The sequence below is a fragment of the Phaenicophaeus curvirostris genome, chromosome 5 (assembly GCF_032191515.1).
Source record: "Phaenicophaeus curvirostris isolate KB17595 chromosome 5, BPBGC_Pcur_1.0, whole genome shotgun sequence".
In the NCBI taxonomy this organism is placed as follows: Eukaryota; Metazoa; Chordata; class Aves; order Cuculiformes; family Cuculidae; genus Phaenicophaeus; species Phaenicophaeus curvirostris.
Genome location: NC_091396.1, coordinates 66,120,377 through 66,142,315, shown reverse-complemented (window position 1 = coordinate 66,142,315; position 21,939 = coordinate 66,120,377). Strand labels below are relative to the sequence as shown.

The window sequence follows — 21,939 nt, the reverse complement described above, 5'->3', positions numbered from 1 at the left end:
CTGAAAGGGGCTCCAGGAAAGCTGGGGAGGGGCTCTTGATCAGACATTGCAGGGATAGGATGAGGGGGAATGGCTTTAAGCTGAAAGAGGGGAGATTTAGGTTAGATAGTGGGAAGACATTTTCTCCTGTGAGCGTGGAGCGGCCGTGACCCAGGTCGACCTGGGAAGTTGTGGCTGCCCCATCCCTGGAGGTGTTCAAGGCCAGGTTGGATGAGCCTTTGAGCAACCTGATCCAGTGGGAGGTGTCCCTGCCCATGGCACAGGGGTAGGAACTTGATGACCTTCCAACCAGTTCTATAATTCTATGATCAGACAGCAGGGAGAGGAGCAGGAGCTGATGCTGTGGCATGTCAGCCTCCTTTTGATATGCTTGGTTGTGCTTCCACAGGTATTAAAGCAGGTGTAAAAAGTATCAAAACAACTTGAAATAGTTCGTGTTTGTTGAGCTCAGATTCCTCATCTGAGTCTCTGGAAGTAGTATACAGGTGCTTAAGTCAGAGCAATCAGGGTCTGTTAATATTTTCCTTCTGTGAAGGACTCTGTTAGGCCACCTTGGATTGCTGAATGAACGTGGTTTGAGGTGTCTAATTCAAGGCAACGCAGATTTTCAAAACCTTGGCATCAAGTTCTGCTGGGTTGGAAACTTTGACAAACAACGCTGGAGGGGATGTGGGGGAAAGAGAGGAGGAAGACTGGGAAATGAGCTCTGATACTGCAAAACAGAGTGTGACCTGGTCGTAGCAATCATGAGACTCCTCTGACTCTGCTCCTGTCAATCACCTCTCCTTCACCTGCCAAGCTGAGCCATCCAGCTTCATCCCTTTCACAAGGACTTCCAACTATAGGTGATCCTTACCTCTCTACCCATCCTTCCTCAAAGCAGTCGAATCCTTAATTCCTTGTGCACTTCCCTGTCAGTTGTTGTTTATGTCAACTTGCAATTTATGCAAACAGGAAAAAATGAAGCCCTTCCCTCTGGTTAACATCCATCGTTTCTGCTCCCTGGCATGAAGAGTCAAAACAATGTTTATATGATTTACAGGGAGGCTACTGAGATTGTAGGATCAATGCAGAAGCTGTTACTGAGTTAAGTACTGAAATGAATAAACAAGAGGATTTGAATATACCCTCTCTCTGTTGCAGTGATTTTTCTCACTGAAGCGCTGATCCATGAGGTTTTCAGTCGAGCACTGGCTAAGTACATTTAAAAATGCATCCAGTTCTAGCTGCAGGCATCTTGCAGGCTGGGGCTTGAGAACAGGTCACAGAGGATTGGACTGATTCTTCCTGCCCCGGCTGTGGTCCCTGTGGCTGTAGGTCTTGGGAGGGGATGGATGAATGGCCATCCTTAGCAGCTCTCTGCCATTGGTATGTGGGGCTGGGGCACTACTGCGCTCCGAATTACTGTAATCACATTGTTTCAAGAATGCCTCTTGTATAAAGAGTTTTATTTTATTTTTCCTCATACAAGGTATTTGTATTGGGATTTTCTGTGGAACTGGATGTTGTGATTAGAGCTTCTAGAGTCTTCTAGGGAATGTGCACTCCCTCTTACTTCAACAGAAGGTGTATGTCTAAAGAAAACATGGGTTGCTTCTTATCCTTGCCATGAAGTACATCACACTGCAGGGCTGAGGGTCAGGTTGATTTTACTTCAACTGTGGTTGCAGTCACAGTAGTTGTCTTGTTCTTCTAGCATTTTTTTAAGTTTCATGCTGACCTTTAAACTGTGAATGCCTTTTGTGGACTAACTGACTGGTATGGGGTTTGGGGTATTTTTTGGTGTGGTTTGTTGGCTTTTTTATGGTTTGGGTTTTTTTTTGACTTTGTGACATTGGGCAGGAGGAGGAAGAGGACAGGCTTGCCGCAAAGTCATTGAGCATCAGCTGAGGTCTCAGTTCAGTTCTGGATTTGACCTGTCTTTGTCCTTGAAAAGGATGTATGGAATCCAATCTGCAACCATACATGGTATGAAAGCAGTTATACCTCCTTTCTCTTCCATCTTAAGTATTTCTCTCATATCTCTGCATGCAGCCTCTTTGGGCCAGGAATCAGCTTTTCGTGGTGTGCTTGCAGTGCCAACTATAGTCAGGGTTGGCTCCTGCTGTCCAAGCAGGTGCCATGGCTCTTTTCTGGCAACAAAGAATTAACCTTGACATAAGTTTCCCAAAAGGCTGGTGGCCAGGGTGATTTCTAGCACTAGCAGAAAAGAGATGGTGGATTCAAATCTTCATGGTTCTGGTGGAGCTGGGTTGTGCTGCCTGTGTTGCCCTCTGAGGTTTCTTCAAAACAACACCTTAGGCACAAAGCCCTCATGGTGCCCTCTCTCCTGTTGTGGGTTTGAGAGCCCCAGGGTAGCTTGGCTGTCATTCTGACTGATGTGTAAATTAGAATCATTAGGTTGGAAAAGACCTTAGAGGTCATTAACTTCAATCGTAAATTTTAGTGAGGATCTTCTGTCTTCCCTCCCACTCCCAAAGTTCCCTAAATATACCTAAATGACTAAAAATGTCCTTAACTGGAGTCTCATCCTCCATTCTGTGGTAGTTGCTGTTTGTGATACCTACTCAAGAAGCATGTGAATCGTCACGCTTTCCTAACCTTGCACAACTTTGTACAGTCCTGATGCGTAGTTTGCATGGAGATAAGGGAGGCAAATCATAGAATGGTTTGGATAGGAAGGTTCCTTAAAGAACATTCAGTTCCAACCCTGCTGCTATGGACAGGGACACCTTCCCCTGGATCAGGTTGCTCGAAGTCTCGTCCAACCTCACCTTGAAATGAATCCAGAGGCTTTTGAGCCAGGTCCCTGGAGTGGAGGTCAGGACTGCCAGATGAGATGGCTTTTAGAGGGCTTACAGTCGCCAGTGCTTTGTACTCTGGAAAACTGGAGGGAAAATGGTACAAAATCTGGTTTCCCAAATGCTGGCAAAATCAAGAAGAAACTGTTCATGCCAACTTTTATTATGATCTTTTACAGTAGTGGTGAATAGTGGGCTGGTGCATACAGGGCTTGATTGATGAATGTGGTTGACATCATTTGGTAGCTGTATTTTCAAAGAATGGATCTGTGATGCTTTATAAACTTATTGGTACCTTGATCTCCATCAACCTACCGATGTGCAATTCCTTCCCAAGGGACTGAGCTGTTTTGATGCTGGTCTGTTTTTCTGACTTTCTCTGCTGGTGGATCTCAGAGCAGTTCCCAGGAATTATTAATAGCTGTTTGAAATTTTCCCACAGTCATGTGAAGCAGATAAGTAGCATATACTCATCTGCCAGCTAAATCATCCCAATTCACATATGGACTCAAAGTCTCACGTAGGCTGCTTACAACAGATACCTAATTTATGTAACATGATTATCCGAGCGTCTTTAATTAAGACAACAATGAGTGGTTTGAACCATTTACTGTCCAGAGATCTTGTTTCCTAAGTGGAGAGAGGAGCAGGCAGTTCTTTGAACAGCTGAGCTCAGCTCGATCCGTGCTGTGCAGGTGAGCTCTCTGATGCTGATGGAGTTTTTCCATAATCAGGTATCTGTGTTAGCCACACCACGAGGTCCCTTCAAACTGGAATCATGAAAGGCAGAGTGAAGCACCACCCTCCGGTGATGAGCAGAGAACAGCACTTTGATGTTTTCCTTAAAGAAGTTGTGTTGCCTTGTGGGATTTATTTGCTAAACACGCATAGAGTTGGATGGGTTGAGGAGGGTGAATGTCGGAGAGTTTTAGGGTAGTCTGACAGCTTTGTGAGAGTTGTGCTGGCAATGAAATGTGATGTCTCTTGGAGCTGGCTGCCCATGAAAAGGGAAGTCTTTATGCTTTTAATCAGACACGCAGACATGAGTGAGGACAGCTTTCTTTCAAAACCCGATCCTGATGGCATCATCTAGAGGAACCCGTCTCCTTCTGTGGCCAATGAAGAAAGGATGCTTCAGGGTGAGAGCTGCCTTGTGTGGGACAGTGCTGGGGAAGGCAGTGACGTAGCTTCACTGTGCTTCCTGTGTTTAGTGTTTGATAGGAATGGTTGGACTTGATGATCCAGTGGGTCTCTTCCAACCTGGTGATTCTATGATTCCTGCAGACCACCTCAGTGGGACTGACTGGAGATGTTTGGCTAGGCTAGCATCTCCCTCACTGCCCCATACCTTTTGCAAATGGGCTATAAGAAGATGGCAAAAAGAATTACTGAGAAACCTCACAACCCTTCAAATACTGATGATTCTTCCTATTTCTAACCATAACAGACTAACCACTGCCTGTAGGGCTGTCTTCTGTGTGTGAAAATCCATCTTTGAGCTGTGTAAACTTTGCACAGTATGTGTCCCTTGCTCATCAATTAATTTAGGAGGAAATACCTTTTGGGATGAGCTGAGCTACATTTGTCAAGTTTAATAGCTTATTTGCTTATGTAAGGGCAGCAATTTCCCTCCTGGATTTTGCCCTCAAAACCCACAGTGTGACCATTGCTCACATCTGTTTCAACGCTACTGGCAGCGCAGCTGAAAATCTCTTACCTGCTGCTGCCACAGAAACAGCTATAGCCTGCCCTTCACCGCTTGTGAGAGAATTACCAGAGCTCTAATCTGATGAGCTGAGTAGCTCGGAGCATGGCAAGATGTTGGAGCAGATGACATAGCTTGAAAAGCTTGAGAATCTTCCAGACTGAGGTGGTCAACCTGTGTTAGTTATGGTGGGCACTGGGAACAGGATGAGAGGTAACAGGTTTAAACTGCAGTCAGGCAGAGTTATGTTATCTGTTCAGGGCAGTGAATCTCTCAAGCAGATTGTGGAGTCATTGCTGGAGGGTTTAGGTTGCAGGTCCAGCACACATCCTCCTCCTGCAAGGCTGAGTGGATCCTTCACTGTACTGGAGAAGTGGGTTGAGTGGTCTCTGGAGGTGTCATTGTGATCAAAATCTGTGACTTTGAAGAATATACCTTTTTTTTTTTTTGGCAATTGCATAAAATTAATATTGTGGACATTGCCCCTAGTGCTTCTTACAGGCTTGGTCTGTTTCTGGGTGCAGTAGGCTTATAGGAGTGAAGAATTGCATGGGCTGTTGAGCTGCTGAGTCGTTTAGCTCCATGCCCTCTCAGCAGTGGTGGCCACCAGTTGATATGTCTTGGAGAGCTGACACAAAGCAGAGGCAAGTTAAGATGTCTCTCACATCCCTTTAAGGGTGATTTGTAACAGCTGAGTTTGACTCTTGAAGCATGAAATGTAGTGTCTATTAAACAGGTATCTCTATTGAGAAATTTTTTATTAGGGACATTATATTCATTTACTTTGGAGTTTTGGGCAAACATCCATGCTTAGTGGTCCAAATTTAATTGCCATATAGATTTGTTCTAGATAAAAGGGGGAACTCTAGCCATAAGGAGGAACTTTTTCACGATGAAGGTGGTGAGGCACAGGAACAAGTTGCCTAGAGAAGTTGTGGCTGCCCCATCCCTGGAGGTGTTCAAGGCCAGGCTGGATGGGGCTTTGGGCAGCCTGATCCTTCGGGATGTCCCTGCCCATGGCAGGAGGGTTGGAACTTTAGAATTTCCTAAAGGGAAAAGAAGAGGTGAATAATTACCTACCCTCCTGAGATTCTGGTGAAGTCAAAAGCTTGCATTGAATTAAGAGAAAACTCGACCTCCCTCTAAGTAAGTTCAGGATTTTAACTTCAGTAAAATTGGGGAATTGAGTTAAGATTCCCAGAACTAGTTGTATTTGTCTCTCCCTGGTTACACTCATGTCCTTTCATGGTTCTACATTTTAAAGCCAGTGGCTCAAAAAGCTGCATGTGTATCCAGACAGTTCACAGGAAAGTACAGTTTAAAGATAAAATTTTGTATAAAACTAGAAGTCATTTGTAACTTTCCTGGAGGAGTGACTATGTTTTCCCATTTTGTAGTGTTTTTTTCTGAGCGTGCCTCACTTTCCTTTTGTGCTGCTGCATAGGGATGAAATAGAGAGGAATGTGAAGGGAGAGAGCCAGGGCCGTTGCTGCAGCTTTATGTCTCCATCTCTGGATGTTGTACAATTCAAGGTCTGATTTCACCAATAAAACACACCTATCTTCTGTGATAGATGACCTTTTAGGGCAAAATAAAAGAGCACAGTTTTGGATTAAATATGCCATCAGAAGATTGTGCTGCTCTGTATGCTGATTAGCATAAAGAAAATACTGAACAGATTATATTTAGGCTCTTTAAAGAAATTCACCTTCAGGCTGAATGCCAGTGTGAGAAATATTGGCTTGAAAAGGAGCAGTTTTGGAAGGTGATAAACCTCTGGAAAGAGGATGAAATTTCTAAATGATCCAGAACTATAACAAACAGCTTATGATAATGAAGAGTTGGCAAGAATAATCCCTGTTTGAGAAGAGCTTCTAGAAGAGGGAGCAAAATAAAGTCACTTAGTATCAGTTGAAAGTCTAGCCTCATTAGTGAAGTCATTACATTCAGCTAGAGAATGGCTCATCTCTGCACAAGAAGAAGAATGAAGAAGAGACTTGTCTGTGTGAAGGCAGGAGATTAACCCACAGGTTGTTTCCCATGGATTCAAATCTCCTGTTGGAAGTTCCCCATCTCAGCAGTGGTGCCATTCAGAACTTGTGTCTGAATGAGTGGCTAGCCTGGGTTATACTGAGTGGCCAGAATGGCTGGGAGATGTCTCGTAGATTAAAGTGAAGGAGAAGAATAGATGGCAGGAGACAGACAGTAAAGAAGACACAGAAAGGAGACCACAGCCAGGCTGAAGGCAATGGGGGGGATAAGCTCAGTGGGAGATCAGCGAATGAACTGGAAGGAGACTGCAGTGAGATGGGTGTTGGTCTCTTCTCGCAATTAACAAAAGATAGGACAAGAGGAAATAGCCTCAAGCTGCATTAAGTGAGGTTTAGATTGGATATTGAAAAATTTCTTTAATGAATAAGTGGTGAAACTTTGGAACAACAGGCTGCCCTGGGAATTCACCAACCCCAGAGGTGCTAAAAAACCATGTAGATATGGCACTTCAGCGCATGGTTTAGTAGGCACAGTGGTGTTGAACTGACAACTGAACTGCATGGTCTCAGAGGTCTTTTCTGATCATAATGGGTTCTGCAACTCTTAAGTTGCTTCCACCCATGATCCTACCACACACCCTACCCTGTCATCCCAGACACTGTCCCTGTTGGAAGCCTTGTGGGGACCCACCAGAGGGTCTGTCCCCTAGACCATTGATCTATGTGGAGGCATGGTGTCCCTGCTGCAGACCTGGTGTCCCAGCTTCATCTGATGTGCAAGGAGGCTATCTGTCCTTCCACTTGTGGCTACCCCCGTGACATGCCACAGGTCCTGTGGTGAGGACCGCTGTTTGCGGGGATGATGGGAGTGATGACATTGGCTGTTCCCATCATGCACATCTGTCTTCCTTCACTGGCTTTGAGGGCAGAGCATCCTAAAGCTAACTCCCTCCTGGTGCAGCAGAGATCAAAAGCAGAAAAAAACCCACCTCTGGCTTGCCAGGTACTGATTCTTTCAAATGTATTTGGCATGGTGATCCCTACTTTTTCTGTGATGGTGTCACCTTGAAAAGGAGTTCCTCATGCAGGGTCCACTACCTGCATGGTTCAGTTGGGTTCATCTGATGGTAACTAACATCTGGTAACATCCATCAGAGTCAAGCTGCTTAGCAGAGAACAGCACAGCACATAAATCTCTTTTCTGTCTGTTGCTGCCTTTCAACAAGAAGTTAATTCCATTTAATACATAACGGTAACACTTAATTGGTGATAAAAACTGAGAGGAAATGGGCAAAAATGGATACAAATGCATCTTGGCTCTGATTCAGCTGGTCCTTCACTTCCTCTGGATCTGAAGAGGAATATTGGAAAGGGACTGTGTGTGAAAAGCCTCACTGGGAGAATACTGGTGGAAATATACTGTCTTAATGTAGCTGTGCTCAGGCAATCTGACACTTTCTGCTGCAAAAAAGCAGGATGCTTAACACATTTCCCTTCAAATAAGGGTGTTCTGGGACATCTTTCTGTATTCGATTTCTTTCTCTCAGAATTTGTTCCTAACTCTTAAAATTTTATTATTTTCTTTAAATTGTTCTGTTCTTTGGAATAATGAATAATTTAGGCTCATAAAAATGTAAGAAATGCTATTCTCCCAGGCTGGCTTCAAATGTATTTCGAAGCCTCAACTCCATGCACTTTACTCAGGTGCAGAATTACAGCACTATGTCACTGCAGACTTTTCTTGTCTTCCCACAAATATATCCAGATAGAGTGTCTGCCCCAGAGCACGTTGTGGGATGCTGACTTCATCCACTCTCCCGGATCCTTTTGGCACTGCCTTGAAATATTGATCTATGACCTTGCAGCCTGGAAAGCGCCGTATGCAAGCAGGAGGCATAAAAAATAGGAGACTGCAGGCTGAGCCAGAGGCACTGCAGGTTTCCAGTGAATTTATGGTGTGAGTGGGATGAGTTTGTGCTTGAAGGTGCTGTGGCCAGATGCAAGGGATGGCCAGAGAGTTCATAGGTGCGAGTTCCAGCAATGCTTTAGTGACACAAGAGGGAGCTATGGACTCTCCTGAGATGCTGCAAGGTTCACCCAGGCATAAAAGCACACCTGAATGGGCAGGGGAAGAGATCTCGGAACACAGCAGCCTCTGGAAAGACAGACCAGGCGTCTACTGTGCTGGTACTTTTGGGGTCACTTAACTACTAGTTAATCCTGAATGATAAGGAGAGGGAGTCAGAATGGAAAACTTCTTGCTTGGGGAAAACAGAGATAGAAAGTAAGAGATACCTGTTTCTAAATCTAGTGCTATTATGGACACAGAGGTGAGATGTGGGGAATTACAGTTGCTAGTTATTTGGATAGCTTATTTATCCATTTGTCCATTACTTATTTACACATGGTTTTTTTTAAATTACAACTGGTTGTAATTCCACGTGATGACTGGTCAATGCCTTTTCAATTAAGTTCTGGATAATAGAATCACTGGTGTGGTCAGGTGTTCTGTAGCTTTGAGCACCGTCACCATCCCTTGACCATTGGTCCATAGCCTGCCCTGTGTTTTGGTCTCTGCCTCTTCTCAAATATCCAGTGTAATTCTGCTCGAAGAAAATCACTGTTTTCCCTCCTCCTCTCTCATTTAAAGCTTTTTAAGCTCTCTTGCATTTTCGTCCTCATTCTTGCCTTTCACCCAAGTTCCTGGGTGGATACTACGTGCTATACTTGATACAGTCTGAGCTATAAATAAGAAGCAGTTTGTTGGAAAGTAAAATTAGCAGGCCAGATTTTCAAACACACTTCTAAATCTGTGCCTAGCCACCTCAGAGTGTATATGCCCTCATTTTCTGAGGTGCTGAATCTTGTTGTTATCCTTTACTTCAATGGGGATTTGTGATGCTCGGGACTCTTGGAAATCAGGTCACTTTAATATTTGCGTCCCAAGCACAGGTGGAAGAGCCTGATCTCCACCACTGTGTTATTGCTGGAGAGGCTAAGTCACGGGAAAACTGAGAGAGTTGACATTGTTCAGCCTGGAGAAGGGAAGGATACAAGGAGACCTTATAGCGACCTTCCAGTACTTAAAAGGGACTACAGGAAGGATGGGGACAATTTCTAGCTGGGTCTCTTGTGACAGGATGAAGACTAATGGTTATAAACTAAGGGAGAGCAGATTTAGACTGGATGTAAGGAAGAACCTTTTTACACTGAGTGTGGGGAAACACTGGCACAGGTTGCCAAGGGAAGTTGTGGAGACCCCATCCCTGGAAACACTCAAGGCCAGGGTAGATGGGGCTTTGAACAACCTGATAGAGTTGAAGATGTCCCTGTTCCTGCAGGGGGGTTGGGCCGGATGGTCTCTAGGGGGCCCTTCCAACTCAAAGCATTCTATGATTTTATGATTCTGTGAAAGGTTGGAAGCTTGCACCAGGTCAATCCCTTCCTTAGAAGCAGAGTGAAGTGGGAATTTTGGGGAGGAAGGCCCTTTTGTGCATAAGCAATAATATGAGATAATCAAAGAGTGAGTGTAGAGTCGCTTACTTCGCTGCGGTGAAACATTGCAAGTCCTTGAATTCACATCCGTTATTTCACTGTGGCTTGTGTGAGAAGTGGTTGTAGGCATTTGGCAGCAGCTGTAACCGTTACCCTGATCTAAACGTTGCTGAAATGGGTTCATCTGCAGGTCTGCTGCAGGAACGCCACTGGTGAGTTATGGCTGGAGGTTAACCGCAGAATTTTGTCTCCGTGTAATTATCCTAATGTGTGCCAGCTCTCTTCTCTTAGAGTCTCTTAGAGTCCCGTTGTTGTCCATGGGAGTACAACAGCATTTCAGTCAGGAGGCTGAGTGAAGATATTTTTAGAATCATAGAATCACCAGGTTGGAAAAGACCCACCAGATCATCGAGACCAACCGTTCCTATCAAACACTAACCCATGTCCCTCAGCACCTTGTCCACCCGTCCCTTAAACACCTCCAGGGAAGGTGACTCAACCCCCTCCCTGGGCAGCCTCTGCCAGTGCCCAAAACAAAATAAAACAAAATAAAATCTGGAATTTAGGCATATGGAATAATACAGCTGTAGATATATCATGGCAGCTCTCGGGTTGGTCTTCAGGTAGAATTAGAGTACCCAGCTGAGTGTGCAGCACTAAATTATCACAGTAATGAGCACAACTAGAAATGCCCACAGGTAGATTTCCTGGTCTTTGATTTTTTTGCACTCAGAGGTGAAAATCAGAACAGGGATGGCAGGTTGACGTTGTGCTCATGGAAAGGCACTCTGCGAGGGTGCTGCTTGCTGTGTAATGCAGTTGATGTTTTAATGTAAGAGAGTGTAACACTGGCATTACCCCAGCAATTTAGCTATTTGAGATCAGTTTCCAGGCAGTATTTCAGTCATGCAAACGAGGTGCACTTTATTGTTTGGAATGCTTCCTGTATCAGGGAGCTGGTACCCTCCTGTAAACCACCCAAAACACACGAGCGAAGGATTATCCAGGCAGGTGGTGGAGCCTCCATCCCTGGAGGGTGTTCAAAAAGCCTGGCACTTAAGAATATGATTTAGTAGGCATGGTGGTGTTGGGTTAACAGTTGGACTTGATGGACTTAGTGATCTTTTCCAACCTTAATGATTCTATGACTCCATGTATTGCTTAGCAGCTCTGCAGCCTGCCCCAAGCCTTCACACGTACAAGGTCTGCTGACCCAAGCAGTCAGTGGAAAATGGGCAGAGAAACAGTCTTTTTTAGTTTATGAAGATTTATCAGCTCTCTGGGAAGACGATAAAGGGAGTGGACCCCATAGCTACTTTGCAGGAGATCATCATCAAGGGAGGTGATGTGTGTGTTCTTCTGGAGACTCCCAGTGCAGTGGCAGGACCTGCCAGATGGATGCCTGGTCCTCATGGCTCTGAAAAGTCTCCTTACAGGGTCTCCTTGCTCTAGGAAAAGTTGGGAGAGTTGGCCTGGAAAACAGGGGCTCTGCAAGTGGAAGAAATGGCCAAATCTCACTGGAGGGCAGACATTGCTTTTGTCTTTTAATTTGCTTTGTGCTTTAGGAGAACACTCAAGTGTTGATTGCATGCAAATCAAGTAAAAGGGAGCTGTAGCTGGAGCGACAAAGGGAAGGAATGACTGAAGAGGGTTGGTTTGATAGATGCTTGTTGACACAGCCAAGAGAGATAGTTGCTTCACCTGCCAACAGGAAAATAGTTTCAGGCCTTTGACTGCATTTTTGGTGACTGTGCTTAGTGCAGCTTTTGTAATTAAATTGAGCCTCTGGTTATGAAGGCAGAGGTAGAAGATGATAAGCGCTACTGAGGATGTGGTTGCTGGATTTCTCATTTCTACAGCTATGTAACCTGGGGCTCTGCTCTACAAAACCAAAACATAGATAGAGTATCAAGCAGAAAATTGTTTGCATGCAGAGCATCCAAAAGAGGTTTTCTTTGTTGGCTCGAGAGCCTCCAACTTCTCTCTCCAAAGCCTCCTGTGTGTTTATATGCCCAGATGAGTACTTGGCATCCTGCTTCATGGCTCGGGGCTTTGCTGGAGGAAAAGCAGCTGCTTCAGTCTGTTTTCCATGCCTTCTCCCAACACAGCTATTCCCTCTTTGGGAAAAATGTTTAAATAGCTACTTTATACAAGCAGGAATTACAGGAAAAGGAAGTTAAAGATGAGTTTGTTTTATGTGGCTTTCTAAAGTTTTATCTGGGAGAGCTGGTCTCCTATCAATGCTATCTGAAGCCACCACACCAGCGTGGCTTCAGGCTTGCTCAGAGTCAGCCGTCCTCCCTCCTCATTGCCTCCTTGCTTCTCCTTCTGTGCTGCTGCCCTCCATCCTGCCCTCAGCTTTGATCTCAGTAGCTGTCTTCTCAATCTTCCCCATGCCCACCCTCTTCCCAGAGCTGCCTCCTGTCCCTCAGATGTGACTCCATGCTGCATCCTCTGGAGTCCTTCGTGGTGGTACCTGGTCTGGTGGGGTCTGGCTGCTCCTTGAACCCAGAGCTCAGTAGCCCGTGCTCCTCTTAAAGGGATGGGGAAGAAGTTTCAAGATCAGTTTACAAACTTAGGCCATGATGCCCAAAGGCTGGTCTAGCATCGTCCCTGGCCGGTGCATGCTTAGCCATTTGTTCCTGTCTTGTTTTTCGGCTCCTAGCTTACCCCAACATAGTCATCATGAGGTTATCTGGGAATCAGGTTAGAACTCATCGCAGAACCCGGCTCAGCACCGCTCCACAAGCTTATGCCAGCAACACTTGGGTGTCATTGACAGCATCAGCCGAGCCCCAGGAATGACTGGTGCTGCTTCCTCAATGGTCTGGGGTGAAACCCACGCCTGTTTCTTGCTGTACAACAGGTAGAATGATTGTATGAGCCAGTACATACCTCTTCCCTGGCTGCTCATGGGAGAGATGCTGCATTGCTCTAGCAATTGCTTGCACTGCTGGCTGGTGTCCTTGCATGCCAGCTGGTCTCATGGTGCTGCAGCGACAGAGCACAGACCCTAAATATAATATGTGTGTGTGTGTGTATATGGCTGTACACACACAGACACGCAGTGGCACAGACATATTCATAGGCCCAAGAAAATGAGGCCAAAACTTCATTAGCTACAGCACTACTCTGTGTTGCTATAAAGACCAACTTGCTAATGTGCATAAAATCCCTGTCTCGGGTGGGCTGACCTGTGCCTCTCTTCATTTACACTTCTTTTATTGCTTTTGGCATTCAGAAGAGAATTGTGTTAAACCCCTGGAATCCCACAATGGAAAGAGCAGAGGGCAGGGGAGTATATCTAAAAAAGAAAGGAGAGATAAAAGAACAAGTAGAATGAAACCCTCTGCAACCTCCTTTTAAAGTAATTAGTTAGGTTAATGCTGAGTTTTTCTTCCATTACAAAGCCCAGGAGATCACAGCTGGAGCAGGTCTCCTGAAATATGGCTCCTCGGACCAGGGAAAGTGTATTGCAGGGTAAAAGGGGTTCAGAATACCGGTTGCGGGGCAATCCATGAGCTGCTGTACAAGTGAGAGCGTGGTATGAGAAAGGTCAGGCTAGTGCCACTTATAATGTGTGGTTCTCCAGGGTGAGTTCACTGGATACTTGGCATAGTGATTGTTCAGTGTAGAGAACAGAAGGCTCTGGGGAGACTTTCTAGCAGCCTTCCAGTGCTAAAAGGGAGGGGCTCTTTATCAGGGAGTGCAGGGAAGGGATGAGGGGGAATGGTTTTAAGCTGGAAGAAGGGAGATTTAGGTGAGATCTTAGGAAGAACTGTTTTCTTTTGACAGTGGTGAGGCACTGGCACAGGTTGTTCAGAGAAATCGTGGCTGCTCCATCCCTGGAGGTGTTCAGGGCCAGACTGGATGAGGCTTGGAGCAACCTGATCCAGTGGGAGGTGTCCCAGCCCATGGCAGCAGTGTTGGAACTGGATGGGCTTTAAGGTCCCTTCCAACCCGAACCGTTCTATGATTCTGTGATTATTAGAGCAGTTTGTGTTCACAGCAAATGCAGAGCTGAATCTCTGGGTAAGCTGCAGTGGCACAAACCAAGCTGGAGAGGCATGGGTGTGCATGACACATGGAAATCTGTTTTTTTCTTCTTTGTCTTCTCCAGGCTCTTGAAGTTTTTGTGGATAGAGGAAAAAAGGTTCTTAGAGCAACTGAGCTCTCTCCCAGGAAGCTGCATTTGTACTAAGCTCTTGTGGAGTGTGGCCTTCAGGCATTTTATGTGCATGGAAAACTAATGCAAAGTTTTCTTACTGTCAAAATGCATCTGTAAGACCGGAAGAGTCAGTGTACTCTGCCAGGGCTTCTGCACCATTATGTTGCATTCCCAGTATCTCCAGAGTGCTGCTCCCAAAGGAGCCTTTCTGCTAGATCCCAACATCCAGCTGCTAAAAGTCCCCAGTGGAGAAACCAGCAGCGTTGGTTCTGCTGCATCTCAGGAGTAACTCAATACCCAGGACACCTGAGGGAAGCACATCCCACCTAGCAGTGGGGTTTTTGTTCTTTCCTTGCCCTTATCTGGATCTGTTTGTCCCTAGTCTGAGCCTTGGGTAACTTGCCACAAAGCACCCCATGGAGTACCCCAATTTTGTGCCCTTTTATCTCCTGATGAGGCGGATAATTTATTTTCAAGGTCACATTTCCTCACCGATGCGCCTCTGCCTGGGTTTGCGCTTGTTGGATTTTTAATCCCCACAAAGTTATCAGTTTAGTCACAGGCGTGCTGGGCCAGCCTTGTTCTATAGTGCCAGTTCGCAGAGGTCCAAGCCGCTGTCTGTGCTGGAGCCCAGGAGAGCTGGTGGGATGTGCCAGGGAGACGAGCCTATGGCATCTGTCCGTGCCAGCAAATACACCCACTCTGAGAGGCTGAACACACCAGCTGTGCTTTAATGCCAGCGCGTGGCTGGTCCTCCCTCTACGTGATCCAGATGGCACCAGGAACCTTACAGAGTAAGTTTAAGAGCCAGGATTAATCATGGTCCCTCTATTCCCTGGACAGTGCTTACTGGGAGGAGACCTTTTGTACACCGGTGCCTAATCAGGAATGCTGGAGATTGGCTGTTACCCTGTGATTTACCTCGTGGCCAGGGCAAAACATTTGCAAGAAGAATTATTAGAGGGACCAAAAAAAAGGTTTAAAATATCCTCATATTTTCATTGTTGTGGATTCCAGGTGCTGAAAGATTTTTAGGAAAGTTGGGCAACCCTTCCTCAGATATTTAATGTGGATGTTGACATGTTAGAAATAAGTCCCTGAGTGTTAGAAAATGAGCCTCTGAGTCCCACGGGCTGCAGAAAGCTGCGCTCCTCTCTGCTGAGTCTCTCGAAGACTACGGGCATGACTTGCTCTGACCAGTCCCACCAGTTCCTACCTGTTGACGAGCTGAACTAATTCACGGTTATGGTAAGCAGAGTGTTATCTTGGGCTTGAAAGTGCCATGAGCCAGCAGGGGACATAAGAGGGCTCTTGGGTGCAAATTAATTGTTTGGGGGGCTGAGTGCAGACATCATAGAGCATTCCCTAACCAGGAGATGGTCTCTCCAATAACTTAATAGAATCCTGCTACAGGCTCCGATTTACCTCTGGCAAGTTAAACCAGTGCCAGATCAATACCATGCTCTGTTGCAGTAAATAGGCTTGATTTTAAGTATTAAGAATTTATTTCAGATTAAGGGCTGATTTTTAAAGGAGAGGGCACACTGGCCTTTCAAGTAAAGAGCAGATCAAGTCTGTGGATGGCTGCTGGCCCCACTTGACCAGATCTCAGCTCCTACAAAGCCTTGCTTGGGGAGCCGATGAAAACAGGGGTGTCTCTTCGATGGGAACTGGAAGGCAGCAAAAATCTCTGGGGTACCTTTGATTGGAACAGTTTCACTTTGAACCACTTTGTTTTGAGCCACCAGTCAGTTGTGAAGTGGGGTGACCTGAGGGAGATAAGTCATAAAAATAACTCCCATTTCCATCAAGTAAAGTGAGTTTGCATGGGGCTGGGACCCAGGACATGTCACTGTGGTGGTGTGTGGGGATCCATGTGGGGAGGGTGAGCTGTCAGTATCTCTGATAGAAGTTCATTATGCATGGGACTGCCACTTACTTCTCCAGAAAAGAGACCCTCCAGGTAACCATAAAACCACATTACTGAAAGGTATCATCATCCTAAAGAAATGCAAAGCTGATCTTTCAAGGAAGAGCCTCTTTCCGTAACCATTTCCTAGTGCATATGCACTCAACTTTTCATATAAGTAAAGAACAGAGCCCATGTTCCTCTTCTTACATTGGAAGACTGTCCACGGTCATGAGATGATGGCTTGGTCCTGCCACTACTTGTCACAGTGAGCACAGTCCCACATGACAGTCCAGGGACTAACTGAGTAACTAACTCAGGGAGAGTATTAGAAACCAAACTAATTATGGTGAACACGGCTTCAACATTTTCATTGTGTCCTGACTGTTTAATCCTTCCTTAATCCCCTAATGCTGCTCAGCAGACTTCTCTTGTGTTATCTTCATTGTCTTGCTAATAAGATGTTGCACGTAACGGAGATTTACACTGAAAGGTATTAGGGAGGATTATATGAAGATTAGACAAGAAGTACTCACAGAAGATTGAAGATTTCTAAATATAAAAATTTTTAATTTGTACAGTGCAAGGGTTTTGGGTTGGTTTGTTTGTTGTTTTTTTTTTTAATAAAGAATTTATAGAGGATTTCTGCTAGAAAATTCAAAAAGTTGTCACTATTCAAAAGAATTCTCTTGAGCACCAGCGCTGGTTATTTTTTGGACTAGTACATGGTGAGTTTGTCATCTGGTTTTATTTTGGTTAGGTTTTTTTTAAATGTGGACCCGAATTTGACAGCCCCAACATTCACACTGTGTGTCTGAGGGCGTTGTTCAAAGGCTTCTGGAATATTGTCAGGCTTGGTACCATGAATGGTTCCCTGGGGAGCTGTTCCAGTGCTCCACCATCCTCAGGGGGAAGAACTTCTTAATTTCCAACCTAACCCTCCCTGGCACATCTTCCTGCCATTCCCTCGGGTCCTATCATTGGTGACCAGAGAGAAGAGATCATCAGCTGCTCCTTCTCCTCCCCTTGTGAGGAAGCTGTAGACTGTGATGAGCTCTCCCCTCAGTATTTACAACCACAGTTACTGAACTACTGGCTCCAAGGACTGGCTGTGGTCAAGTAAGGCTGGTGTCTTGCAGCTGAGATTTTGGACTGTTATTTCATCAGCAGTGAATAAAAATAGCTGTAATTTTGCAGAAGCGAAGCCACTCAGTCATCAGAATGGCACTTAATGTGGAAAATAAAAATGCTTCAAAATAAAATAGCAGAAGCCAAGTGGTGATAGATTTTATGATTAATGATCGGAGCCACTGGAAATTAATTTTACTGTAGGACTTATACCAGAATCGACCATTGAATCAGGACTTGGTCAGTTTGTTCTCCTTTAAAACCTAAAATATTGTGTGTTCAACATCAGCTCCTGAGGCCAGGCTAGGACACAGAGTGGCTTGTTAAGGTTCTTGCCCCGTGAAGTGCTGATGCTCTGCTGTAGGAGTCTTTCACAAAGCTTCACATCTGCCTTGGGAGCCTTCTAAAATCCAGTGTGTGATGCTAGTAGGTGTCAAGCTATTTTGACATTTAGAGATTTAAATTCTTTCCAAAGAAGGCATACAAGCCTGAAAAATAAGCAGTACTTGCTGGCAGCAGGTTTGCTTTTCTAACATTTCATGTCTGTCCTTAGCAGTGGTCCTGAGTTGCTTGTGGTATATGGGTTGGAAAACATCACTTGGAATGATTTGAATGTAGTGATAGGATTATTATTTGGGAATTCTGCAGAGCATCCTACTTCTGACACCCATCGTAAGCTCACAGTATGTTTCCTTTACCCTGGTTTTTATTATTAACTCAACTAATAATATTGTATTTTTATTATTAGCTCCTTTTTATTGTTAGCTCAGTGTTGCTTGATGAATATAGGTTGAGTGACTGAATGGGACAAGGTAAATGAGACCCAAGGCTTTTGCTTCCAAGAGGACTTAAGTACCCAAACATAGTCACACTGAAGGACTGGTATTTCTGAGTATATTTAGCACCTTCTGGAGATCTGTTCTTCGTTGGGAAGTAAAATTATTTATCACAATCATTCTGTGATAGAAAGTGGGTCTACTCTGCCCTCATGCTCTGAAGCAGTGAACTCCACTTCATCTATGAAGACAGCCTGATCTGAAATCCCTCCTGCAATAGGGATTTTCTACCTGGCATCATCTCATTCAGTGGTTCATGGCTCATCTTGTTCAACAGTTGGCCTGCTGTCCCACTGAACTTTCCATTAATGCCACTAAAGTCTCTTGCTTCTGGCCTTGTCAGCACAGACGTGCATATTTAATCATTTCTTTTGTGCAGGAACCTTTACGTGAAGATGACTGGCTGTCTCCTGTCTGTCTTCTTGAAGTTGTTTGACCCCAGTTCTTTCAGTCTTTATGTGCAGACTGTGGTTTTTTTAGACCTCTGATCATTCTAGTTTGTTTTTTTTTTTTTGTTACAGATCTTTTCTGAAGCTTCAGGTCTTTCTTCAAAAGCTCTGTGAATTCTGCATCCAGCCTTTAAAATTAGAGTGGCTGTGAAATGTGACGCAGTGCCACTAACGTGACAACAAACATCATCTCTCTCAAACTCTTCTCCCAAGTATCAAGTGACAGGCAGAGAGGAAATAGCCTCAAGTTGCACCAGGGGAGGTTTAAATTGGATATTAGGAAAAAAATTCTTTAACAAAAGAGTGGTGAAGCGTGGGAGGAGGCTGCCCAGGGAAGTGGTGGCGTCACCATCCCTGGAGGTGTTCAGGAACTGTGTGGTTGTGGTACTTTGTGACATGGTTTAGTAGTGATGTTGGGCTGACAGTTGGGCTTGATGATCTTTTCCATCCTTAATGGTTCTCTGATTTGATCTCATGCTGTAATTTGTCCTAAAAATTGGTTACGTTTCTTCATCCAAGGAACTTTGTGGTGCCATCTCGGGTGGCAGGGGTTGTAGTGCTGGGTGGCGCAAGCTCCTACTCCTGCCTCAGAACATTCCTAGAGAGGAACCTGCTGCTGTCTACATTTTGGGACTAGTCAGCCCAGGATTTCTAGCCTGCTCTGCTGTTCTGATTACAGTATTGAAAAAAGCTCTAAGCCATCTAATTAACTGCTGGCTGCCCAAAAGGCAGCAAATATGAGAAGTGATTTACTGTCTCACTGATGTGCTCTGCAGTCACGATGACAAACACAAATTGGAAGTTTTCTCAACTCAAATGCTCACTTGTGGTAAAGAAGAGGCAATTCATAATTGCAGAACCAGAACATGGAGACAGCTTATTTCACTTGTGGCAGTTCTGTTAATAAAACATTGTGCAGTCAAATAATTATCTGACATGCAGTTACGTCTAAGCTGTTTTCCTTGGGAAAAAAAACAGTCTAAGTGCTGGGATGCCTAATTTTATTATTCTGACTGGAAAGTCTGAATTGGATATTTGAAATTGAAACCAGATTTATTCTTTGTTGTTGAACAGTCTGTGTGTCAGTTAGCTACTTGTGCTGCATTTTACTTCTAGTGGGTTTCAGAGTGGCCAAGCTGAAGTAGGAACTTTCCTCACAATTCCTACAACTTGGAAAAAGTTTGAAATTCAGGAAACTTTTGGGATGCCCAGACTCTGAGTAGCTGAAGATTACCCAGGTAGCTTTTCAGAAGCTCGTGGCGTGATCTTATAGTCTTACTTTGCCTGCAGTGCTTCTTACATGGGCAGATCCCACCAGAGTCTGTCTTCTCAAATGAGGCCTCTGCATGCCAAAGATGAGATGTCTGTGTCTTCCCCATGAGGTTCTTGCTATTCATCATGTCTGGCTCTTGGTAAAGCCCATAAGCTGAAATTAATGATGGAGTACAAAACACAGCTTATTGATTCCTGTTTAGGACAGCAGGATCCATTCAGCCTGGCAGAAGCTTTGGGGCCAGTAATACTTTTTGGACTCCTGTTGAACAGCTCTTTTTGCATTCTTCTGCTTCTTCTGTTATTATCAGGGAGTTTCTAACCTTGGCAGTAACTTTTAATGTTTTTGACAACCTGAAATCCTTGGTTTGTTTCTTATATGTGAGACGGATCTAAATTGATGTATTTGCTGTTCCCGTGAATCACTGAATGACTTTTACTAAAATCGACAAACAACTCTCCGTGCCCACAATTCATATTTTTTCCTTATATCTTATTTCTTACTATAAGATATTTTCATGGTGCAACCAAATATAAAACCTAAGAAGCTGCATTGCCAGCTCTGGAAACGTTCGATGGCCTCTTGTCCCAAGTGTCAGGGGACAGAACAAGGGGGAATGGCCTCAAGCTCCACCAGGGGAGGTTCAGGTTGGATGTCAGAAAACATTTTTTCACAGAAATGGTTGTTGGACACTGGAACAGGCTGCCCAGGGAGGTGGTTGAGTCACCTTCCCTGGAGGTATTTAAAAGACGGGGGGATGAGGCACTCGGGGACATGGTTTAGTATTTGATAGGAATGGTTGGACTCGATGATCCAGTGGGTTTTTTCCAACCTAGTGATTCTGTAATTCTGTGATCATTGTAGGTGGGTGGTCTGTTTCAGAAGCCGCATGATTAAGGAAAACCTGAGTTTTATTTTAACAGAAATTTTTAATCCCTGTGCTTCCTAGGGAAAGCTCAAAAACATTACAAATGAATAGCTTTCTAAAAGCACCACAATAGAAGATGTTAAGTACTTTGAAGTCAGCTGAGTGCTTGAGGGAAGCACCAGAGACTTCAGGCTTGTTGGTAAGCAACATAGAATTGCAGTGATGTCTAGCATCTTACCCACTTGGTAGCATCACAACTGTTAGGATCCGCTCAGGCGCAGACAGGATCTGGCCACTGGTAGCCAAGACACAACTGACTGTGGGTGACCTGAGTGTTTTGGAAAGGGTTCCACAGCAATGTGGGACCAGCAGCATGTCAAGCAGTTGGCAGGTTAGCAACAGCTCCTCGAGGTCTGGTGGGACACAGAGGACTTTGTTTAAGGCAGCAAGGAGCTTTCTTGTCCCAGATAATACTGGAGTACTTCTGCAAATCTTTGTATCATCATAATCTTTGAGCGGACACTTAGCTGGTGCCATTAATTTTATTTCTGGAACTTGCCTGCTTGGGAAGCCTGAAAATAGACCCCATAGCATTTTTCCATTAGGAAAACAGAGTGGGTATTAAAGACCAAATTCCTGGGCTGATTTACTGGAAACAGCAACCCATGTTAACATGAACTAGAAATCAGTATATAAACATTCAGTGCCCAAGGGAATTAAAATCTCTTCACATTTAGTAGATATTTCTTGCAGTTATTAGGTGAGGTAATGGGTACCCTGCTTCAAGGTATCTGCACAACACCTGGCAATCTGGATAAAGTTTGATTTCTGCCTCAGTCAATAAAACATATGAGACTTTAGTGTGCCTTCCATGTGGATGTTCTCAAACAAATCATAGCTGGTTATTAGCCAGGTCAGAGTTAAGGCTGTCTTTCTGCCAGAAGCCAAGTGACGGCTGAAACTGGCAGCTCGTAGGTTGAAATGACATCGCTGAATTGCTCACCTGGCTCTGGCTCTTTGGATGGAAGTTCTGGAGAAAGTAGGCAGGAACTTGCCCTTTCTGACATGGTGGTTTTTATACCATCAGCGAGGCACTGGAGAACACAATTACTTTAAACAAGTGCCTCCCATCCAAGGACAGGCTGAGAGAGTTGGGGCTGTTTAGCCTGGAGAAGAGAAGGCTCCTGAGAGGACTCATAGCAACCTTTCAGTACGGAATCTATGGTTGATCTACACTCAGGGAATGATTATAGTGTCCGTATTTCTGTGGTTCAGTCGTGTGTTTGCTCGTGTATCCACAGTAGAGAGGGAAAAAG

General features: G+C 44.8%; 1 protein-coding gene across 2 annotated transcripts in view; it reads left to right on the top strand.

Annotated features, from left to right (window-relative positions):
- The window catches only part of SLC35F4 (solute carrier family 35 member F4), a 133,121-nt gene that overhangs the window by 66,897 nt on the left and 44,285 nt on the right, over window positions 1-21,939 (top strand). The window lies entirely within an intron of this gene.